The sequence below is a fragment of the Mytilus galloprovincialis genome, chromosome 12, assembly GCF_965363235.1.
Source record: "Mytilus galloprovincialis chromosome 12, xbMytGall1.hap1.1, whole genome shotgun sequence".
Taxonomy (NCBI): Eukaryota; Metazoa; Mollusca; class Bivalvia; order Mytilida; family Mytilidae; genus Mytilus; species Mytilus galloprovincialis.
In genome coordinates this window covers 72768870-72778041 of record NC_134849.1, presented here as the reverse complement: position 1 = coordinate 72778041, position 9172 = coordinate 72768870, and the positions used below count along the sequence as shown (strand labels likewise).

Below are 9172 nucleotides of genomic sequence, written 5' to 3'. Positions count from 1 at the left end.
TACGGACCACAGAAAGATGGGAACAAGAAATATTGTTTTGCTATCCCCCTTTTTTGTCAAATTCATAATTTTTTCATTTTTTTTTTTTTTTTTTTTTTTTTTTTTTTGAGAAAGAGGGGTGTCTGTCACTGGTTGTTTGGTCCAAGAAGTATATCCGTGCTTAGGACGAAAACCAGTGGATGAGATATAATGAGACCATAAAAGCGTATTAGTATGTCTAGAGGCTTGTGCTACATGGATATTAGGACGAAAACATGTTGATTTAATACCATGTAAAAAGATAGGTATATTAATGTGTAATGTCCAGTGGTGAATATTACATGTATAGCAAGACGAAACTATTTAAGTTCATTTTATTCCCTTTAATCACTTAGGCGTATTAATTGGTCTGTAATGTCCAGCGGTGAATATTACATAGATACCAGCACGAAAACATTTTAAATTAATACCATGTCACCACCAAGATTTGTTGGTGTGTAATGTCCAATGGTATATAATTACATTGATATACATAGACAAAAACATGTTGATTTCATACCATATAAAGGTATAGGTTAGTGATGTGAAGTGTTCAGTGGTGAATATAACATGGGTAGCAGGACAAAAACATGTTGATTTGATTCATGTGATCAATTAGGTGAATTGGTCTCTAATGTCCAGCGGTGAATATTACATAGATTCCAGGACGAAAACATGTTGATTTGATACAATGTGACACAAAGGTGTATTGGTCTGTAATTTTTCAGTGTGGAATATTACATATAAAGCAGGGGGAAAATATGTTGATTTTATACCATTTGACCACTAAAGTGTATTGGTGTGTAATGTCCAGTGGCGTTTATAACATGGGTAGCAGGACAAAACATGTTGGTAATATACCAAATGATCACTAAAGTGTTTCGGTCTGTAATGTCCCGTGCTGAAAATTGAACGAATAGAAGAACAAAACATGGTGATTTGATAACAATGACCACTTAGGCGTATTGATCGCAATGACCAGTGGTGTATATAGCAATGGCAGCAGGACGAAAACATGCGGGTAATATTCCATGTGACCATGCACTAAGACGTATTGCTTGGTAATGTCCAGTGGTAAACATTACATGAATATCAGAACAATGTCCTGTTGATTTAAAGCCTCGTGATGTCCAGTGGGGAATATACGTAGAGACCAGGACGGAAACATGTTGATTTGATATGATATGACTTTTAAGGCGTAGTGATGTGTAATGTCCAGTGGTGATTATTACATCGATAATACATGTAGGACAAAACATGTTGATTTGTTGCAATGTGACTTCTAAGGCGTAATGATGTGTAATGTCCAGTGGTGAATATTGTATGGATATCAGAACGAAAAAATATTGACTTTTATTCCATGTGAACACTAAGGCGTATTGATGTTTACTGTTCAGTGGTGTTTATTACATAGACACCAGGGCCAAAACCTGTTGATTTGATAACACATAACCGCAAAGTGCATTTAATTGATGTGTAATGTCCAGTGGTACATCTAAAATTGAGATTGGAAACCGGGTATGTGTCAAACAGCAGAAAATAACCCAAGTGTATTGTCCAGTTGCGAGTGTTACATGGATACCAGGACGGAAACATGTTGATGTCATATCGTGAGATAACGGACTTTAGTATGACGTCAATTTTTACTGAACATTTGTATTAAGGAGCCCACCACCGGTTGCGGAATTTTCTCGCTGCGTTGAAGACGTTGAAGGGTTGTTGTCTTTTTGACATATATTGTGTATTCCCTATTCCCATTTTCAATTTTATAATACATTAAAAATATTACAAAAGAACAGATAAGTTTTAGCTTGAACTAGCTCGCTGGTATGCTCCGACAGAAATAAAACAAAAAAAAACCAGTATGACTCATATGTTACTTGGAAAGGAATTTTTAGATACAAGCATTTGAAAGAAAATATTATATACAATTTTGTAATAATAGTTGTATGATGTACTTTTTTATTCGTGTGTATAGTTAGTAAGCGATCTTTTTTTTTTAATAAATTCAACGATGTACTGTGTTGCTACCAAGAAAAACTTTTAACACAGAGAAAATGATATGTTTATTTCAATCACTCAATTCGGTGCTTAGATACATCTGCATGCTCCGTCAAAGCAATGCCACGAGGCGTGGTGTCCGTGACCATGTTCATGGCATGGCCCATGGTGGTCACAGTCTTTCTCTGTATGGCAGGCTGAAAGAAAAGAAATGAACGAAAGTTATAGAACGGATATTGATAATTCGCCATTCCCAGTCCGAATCTGAAGCATTATTGGTAATAATGTCAAAAGAAAGCACCAAAACCGTTCCGATTGGCTGATCATCTCTTTAAAAATGATATTTGACCAATGGCATGACGTTCGTTTTACCAACATTGAATTTACCACAGTCCTTTGAATTCAGGAACTAAAACCGTTGCCATTGGTTGGTAATCTCTTAAAAATTGATATTCGACCAATGACATGACGTTAATTTTACAAAATTGAATCTAGTACAGTTTGAAGCGGTTAATTTGTTCGTAGTGGGCAACATTTATTTTTTACTCGTTCTTACAGTGGCGGATACTAGTAAAGATTTCGTCAAAAGGATGAACTAACTCTTATACCCGTCTCTCCCAATACAATCAAACAAACGGGGAAAACTACAAACAAACACAAATGAAATCTGTAGAGGATTCAAAACGAAAATGATTGTATTGAAGAAAGACATACCGATATATGATCAACTATATATACAACAAGAATGTGTCTCAAGTACACGGATGCTCCGTCCGCATTATCATTTTCTATGTTCAGTGGACCGTGAAAATGGGATAAAATTTCTAATTACAAAGATAATATCAAAGGGAACATGCTTACTAAGTTTCAAGTTGATTGAACCTCAACTTCATCAAAAACTACTTCGACCAAAAACTTTAACCTGGAGAAGGACGAACGGACGAACGAACGGACGGACGAAAGGACGCATAGAACTAAAAACATAATGCCCATAAATCGGGTATAAAAAAAAACCAATGTATGATGGACTGGGTGAGGCGGTTTAAAAAATGAAGAGTAATGGGCCAGTATTAGAAAAAAATTGCCAAACAAATAATATAGAATATATAAGAATGGGCTACAAAATTAAGGAATACATACTAATGGAATGTTAAATTAAATTAAGTAAAGAGAATAATAAGCAAGAAAATAAATTAAAGAGAAAAAAGATGCAAGCTTTGACATTCTTGATTGAAAATGTAGTTTTTACGTTTGAAAGACGCGTCTTTCAGTTCTGTAACACGATGAAACAGGCTTAATGTGGTACCTAACACCTTCACTTCATTGAAAAGCTTAATATTCGTGAGTGAGTGAACCCTTGAAGTCGTAATTATGGAGTTTTAATTTAGTCTACATGCCAACAGAGGACACAGTGTTCCAGTTTTAATCTTTTTACAAAAGAAAGAAAATTTCTAGCCAACACAATGTATCTAAAACGTTTAGCTGATTTAACAGAGTTATCTCCCTGTAGTGTTAGGTACCATCTTAAGGTGGGCAACATGATCGTGCTCTCGTCGTCTGTTATAAGGCTTTCTTTGGCGCTTCCTGTCTGCTGCTTGACAAACTGCATATAGAAACTTCTTGAAATCAAAGGATAAAGAAATGAAGGAACCCCTCTGTTTATCACAATTTAAAGTAAAGAACTGAAATAATTTTTATTTGTAAATCGTACCCAGAATAATCGGCACAGGCCGTAACAGGAAACAATGGAAATTATGATAATGAGCCGCTTCGTGAAGGTGAAACCTGTATTGTATATGGTAAATTAATGCAGTATTGGTACACATTAATGTTCTACTATTGGATTTGTTCTTAAGAATAAATATATTGTATTTGAAGTTTCAATTTGTCATACAACATGTACAAGTGACTGTCATTAAAAAAACAATTATGACATATTTTAAGGCTTTGCATAATGTGTGTTGTTTACCATTGAAATGAATATTATTATTCAAACCTGTTACAAAACAATTTTGTTATTACCATTGTGTACCAATAGTTTTATTCAGAAGAAATATATGCTGTTCATATTCTTTTTTTAAAGTATTTTTCAAGTAAAAGAAAGACAACTCCGAAAGTTAAATATATAAGTGAAGTAGCGTTTGGGATTTACTGGGATTTATGTCCTGTGTAATTAATAGATAAATGTTCTTCAACAGTGTGGCAAATTACTTCAGAAAACAAGAGAGAACCTGCAGTTTACAAAACCGAATGAAAAAGTTATAAAAAAACATACTGGTTGCTGTTGCGTCGCGACAGGTACACAGGTCTTCGTCGTTGCATTCCACCATTGCACCGTTTCCGCATGATTCCAATGTACAGTCACTTGCTATTTGACATCTCTCTCCATACACCACTATACAAACAAAAATTAATATAAAAATATAAGTATTACAATGTACAGTCACTTGCTATACTTGACATCTCTCTCCATACACCACTATACAAACAAATATAAAAATGGTAAAAACAGGTGTTTAAATCTTCAATTGCAATTTGTGTTCTGACTTGAAAAAGCCATTAACGTTAAATAAATTGATTAGTGTTAGTTTAGTTCAGTGGGAGACATTTCAATGGATAATCAGGATGGTCGATACAGTCATGCTGCAGTGCTTCGTTAAAATGAAATGAATAAGCAATCAAACTTTTCCCACAAAAGTACGTGGGACACGGCAGAGGCGGATTTAAGGGGGGGGCAGGGGGCCCGGGCCCCCCCTTTTTGGGAAAAAAATTGGTTGCTTATAAAGGGAATCACTGAAGCGTGACTGGAGCGGGCCCCCTCTTAGGTCAGTCAGTGGGCCCCCACTTATGAAAATTTCTGAATCCGCCACTGCACGGTCACCCTGTCCCACCCCTTAAATACGCATCTGATTTTGGTTGTCATTGGTTCCTGTCTTGTCATATTTGTTTTTTCGTTAATTATATTGTTATAGATTATTCCGCTAGTTTTTCTTATTTTATTTCTTTCACCATGATGACTTTTCGTGTCGGCGCCTTCTATAGCTTACTGTACAGTTATCTTATCGTTGAAATGTCCTACAGTAATACTTGCTAATATCCACGTCATGTGAACTCTGGTTGATAGTGGTCTCAATAGAGCTTTCTTACATATACAGATTGACGAAAGATACGAACCAACGTAAAGGGAACACGCATTACATTTCCAAAATAACAATTTCAAGTCTTTGTTTTATCCGATAAAACAGCATTCATTTCTAAATCAAATTTATTTTTCAAAAATAAGCATATCGTAAATGATATATACTTTTAATATAAGAAAATAAAGAAAAATAGTGTCAAATACACTTACGTCCGATACGTTACTTACGTAAACCGCGGTTCATTATTGAAGTACGTTAGTCTAAATTTAACGACAAGATTCACATTTATTTTTAATTTTTTATAATACAAGTATATCATCAAATTGTCAACGTGGAATTTCGAGATTTGCAAAACAATGATGCTACAATGTTTAGAAGAAGTAATGTGAAATAAATCTAGAAAAAAACAGATTTTGTGATCAAGTTTTTTTCTATTAATGTTATGAAGGTTATGTAACTCTTGTGATCGCAGGCGACACATGTGAAACTATAACTTTAATTGCAAATTCAGTTTTATATGAACGTTTAACTTACAAAGTTCACACTGTTAAACAAGTTTAAAATGGGAAAACAAGAATAAAAAAAAACAAGTATGGAAGCAACCTTTGAACTTCAAAAGGGGGTTATGGTTTTTTCTTTTCTTAGTTTTCGACGCTATCAATCAATCGTTTTTTTTTCTCTCTCAAAATTTTAACACTATAAGGTACAGGGAAAATCTGGATTCAGATTTTTTTATTTGTAATCAGCTAACTCGGGTGTATCATATAGACACATTAAAGGGGGGGGGGAATGAATATTACCCAGGGAGAGGCGATGATTCACAAGTTATTAAACGAGCACCAGCATATGGCATAGTATGAAGGTCATATGTTTTTCTTCATTTTATTATTTTGGGCGTTGTAAATTTTGAATCAACATGATCAAGGAGGTATTTGTTTTTTTTTTTTTTTTTATTTTCTCTTATTTTTCTGTAAGGGAAGAGGACAATGTATTTGCTTTGATAATTTCTTAGGTTAAACAATGCAACATTGTAATTTTGAAGAGTGATGGAGGGGGTGGGAGCACTTTTTTTTTTTAGTTTTTAGGGCATTTGTTTTTTCTGACTACTAGTATCCTATATTTAGGGTACTTTGTAGAGTTATCTCCTTCCACCTGGTGGTGTTATATTTTAACCTATCGTACGTCCCGAAAACCTCTATATCTCAAGAAAGATATAATTTAATAAGTTGACTGTAAGGTAATCGTAATGGTTCAAAGTTCGATGACTAATTTAGATATGCCAAAATTAAGGATCCCTAAAACGAGTCTAATGTATGATTCGTCAAGCGTACGAACCTTTCGTCAATTTGTAAGAAAGCTCTAATAGGAATCATACAATATCACCTTATTTGGCAAAGGTGAAAATAGATTATAACATGTGATTGAACGAATTCATTGGATTTTAGACATAACAACTCTAGCAACAAAAAACAGGTCAATTCGTAGTATGTTAAAATCAAAACATGAGGGTGAGGGGGCAGTAAAGGATAGTAAAAATAAAGTTGTTAATCAACACCATAGAAAAATATAAAATGAAGTGCACCTTTTCAAAATGCAAACCAAGTTTCAAATGAATTCAAGGGAGAAGTGGTGTCAATAAAGCACCAATTTAACTGAAAAGGATATCTAGAGAAAGATGCAGTCTTCTGTGTTAAATAAATGTCGATATAATATGTCAACCTCTAAATTGTCCAGAGTCTTTACAAGTTGTAGATGATGAATTATCAAACGGAAAATGTTGCAAGTTCAGTAATTATTAAAAGAACTTGATACATTAGATCCATGAACAGTGGCATATTAAGGGGTGCAAAAGGCGTACTTCATCCCCCCTTTTAATCGCAAAAAAAATAGATCCCACAGTTTTTACGATATGTATGTATTTTATTATAAAATCATCCAAAAAAAATGTATATAATTAATGGGGACATTATCGGAAATTAATCCCCCCCTTTTCAAAAATCCTGGATGCTCCTCTGAAGCCGGAAATTCAACAACTTACATTACATACAAGAAAAATGCATCCCAGCAAAATACTTATAAATACTGTCACATTACCTGAAAGAACAGCAACGAAAAGAAAAGCTAATACACACTTCATGGTTATAATCAAGTTCAAAAGTGGGATCCTTTCACTACAGTTATACGTGTATATGGTCTTATCTTAAATATCGTGACAAGAAATACAGAGAAACCTAGCTGAACTATTGGAGACTCCATATAAGCAGATCGAGTTAGGCGAATTATAAATGAAACAAACTTAGTGTTCAGAAACAGACTACAGGGAAATTAATCCGTATTTTCATTTATTAATAGATATAGGAAGATGTGGTATGAATGCCAATGAGACAAATCTCCATCAAAGTCATAATTTATAAATGTAAACCATTATTGGTCAAGGTACGGTCTTCAAAACGGAGCCTTGGCTCATACCGAACTGCAAGCTATTTCATTTATTAAACGTGTATTTAAAGACAACTTTTATTGCCATAAAAAATCGAATAGTTTTGTCTTAAGTGATCTCTTATGGGCTTTGTTCATTATTGAAGACCATACGGTGACCTATAGGTATTAATTATTTCTATGATGTCATTTTGGTCTCTTGTGGAGTGTTGTCTCATTGGCAACCAAACCATATTATCTTATCTTTATAAATATCAACGCTTACTATGTTTTGTTTTTCAATGCAAAGGAGAGGGCTTGCATAGACATGCCTGTTGCCTAATCCAATTGAATTTATTTGAATGAAATACAATTTAAACTAAAAAATAAATCGTGGTCATTGTTCAACTGTAAAGACTTATATGAATAAATAGACATTGGTCTTCTTTAGGGGTGGTGCACACTTTTGACATGTCGAAAATTACCGAGAAGAGAAGTAATTTCAATATTGAGCAGAGGCTAAATCAGGCCGGGTTGTGCCCCCCCCCCCCCTTCCTCCTTTAAGTTTGCAATGCATACGTTTGCAGCTCAATAAAGATTATTCCTTCTCCCCTTAATCTAAATACGGGAACCGCCCCTACTTCAACAAGTAATTGAAACAAAAATAATAAACCACGGCAAGCGAGAATTATTATGATAAAAATTAGTTGTTATAGGTCGTGACCCAATATTCCGTTATCTCCCTTATCAGTTGATCCTAAAATTAAGACAAATGCTTGAAGAAAGATAACAGAAGTTAGAGAGCCATTTCCGATATGCCATAAAGATTGAGTTTAATTGATTTCCATGGCAACCATTTTTGAAGTTTTATGAGACGACTAAGTGTCTTTATGGGGGAGGTTTGATTTTGAAAATAAAGTTCATGGCCTATTAAGAACTTAAAATCTTGCACAAAACAGGATTTAAATGAATGTATGTTCATAGCCATAATACATTAAAAGATTTATTACCAGTATCACATTAACATGCATGATCCAAGAAAATGAGGTGAAGGTCAGATTAACCAAGTCACAAATAAAGTTCACATTACAAACATTCCATACACCAAATAAAGTTTACCTATTGCTCAAAGTATGCAAGATACTTACCAAACCACGAAAACGCAACACGAAAACGCAATATTGACAAGGAACAATGAAATTGAGGACAATGTCTGAGGATACATGCCTTACAATCATTCCATAAATGATGATACACCAAATATATATACATATCACTTATAAAAAAACACAACTAGGCATTCAACTCTGAAAATAAGGTCAAGGTAAAAAAAAAACACTGCCAGAATGACATGTTCATCGTAAAATACTGAAACATGTTGTATTAACAAATCTGATCAGATCGTCACGTAACAGTGAACTTTTTCTGCAGTCTACATGTGTAGCTGTCAAGTTGAATTTGACGGATTTATGAATTTAAGGAATGTGTACACTTAGATAACCAACATATTCCTGTAATTATTTCATTTAATTTGTATTTGCATATATATTATATTTGTACTGATGAGCATCATTTGCTCAAAGTAATAAAAGAAT

At 34.0% G+C, this 9172-nt stretch overlaps 1 long non-coding RNA gene across 1 annotated transcript; it reads right to left on the bottom strand.

Moving 5' to 3' along the window:
* Positions 1 to 2067: 2067 nt before the first annotated feature.
* Positions 2068 to 7373, bottom strand: LOC143054763 (uncharacterized). Its single transcript, XR_012971819.1, has 3 exons — positions 7254 to 7373; positions 4295 to 4414; positions 2068 to 2216 (listed from the first exon to the last, which is right to left on the bottom strand). It is a non-coding gene; the product is annotated as an uncharacterized LOC143054763 (long non-coding RNA).
* Between the last annotated feature and the right edge of the window lie 1799 nt (positions 7374 to 9172).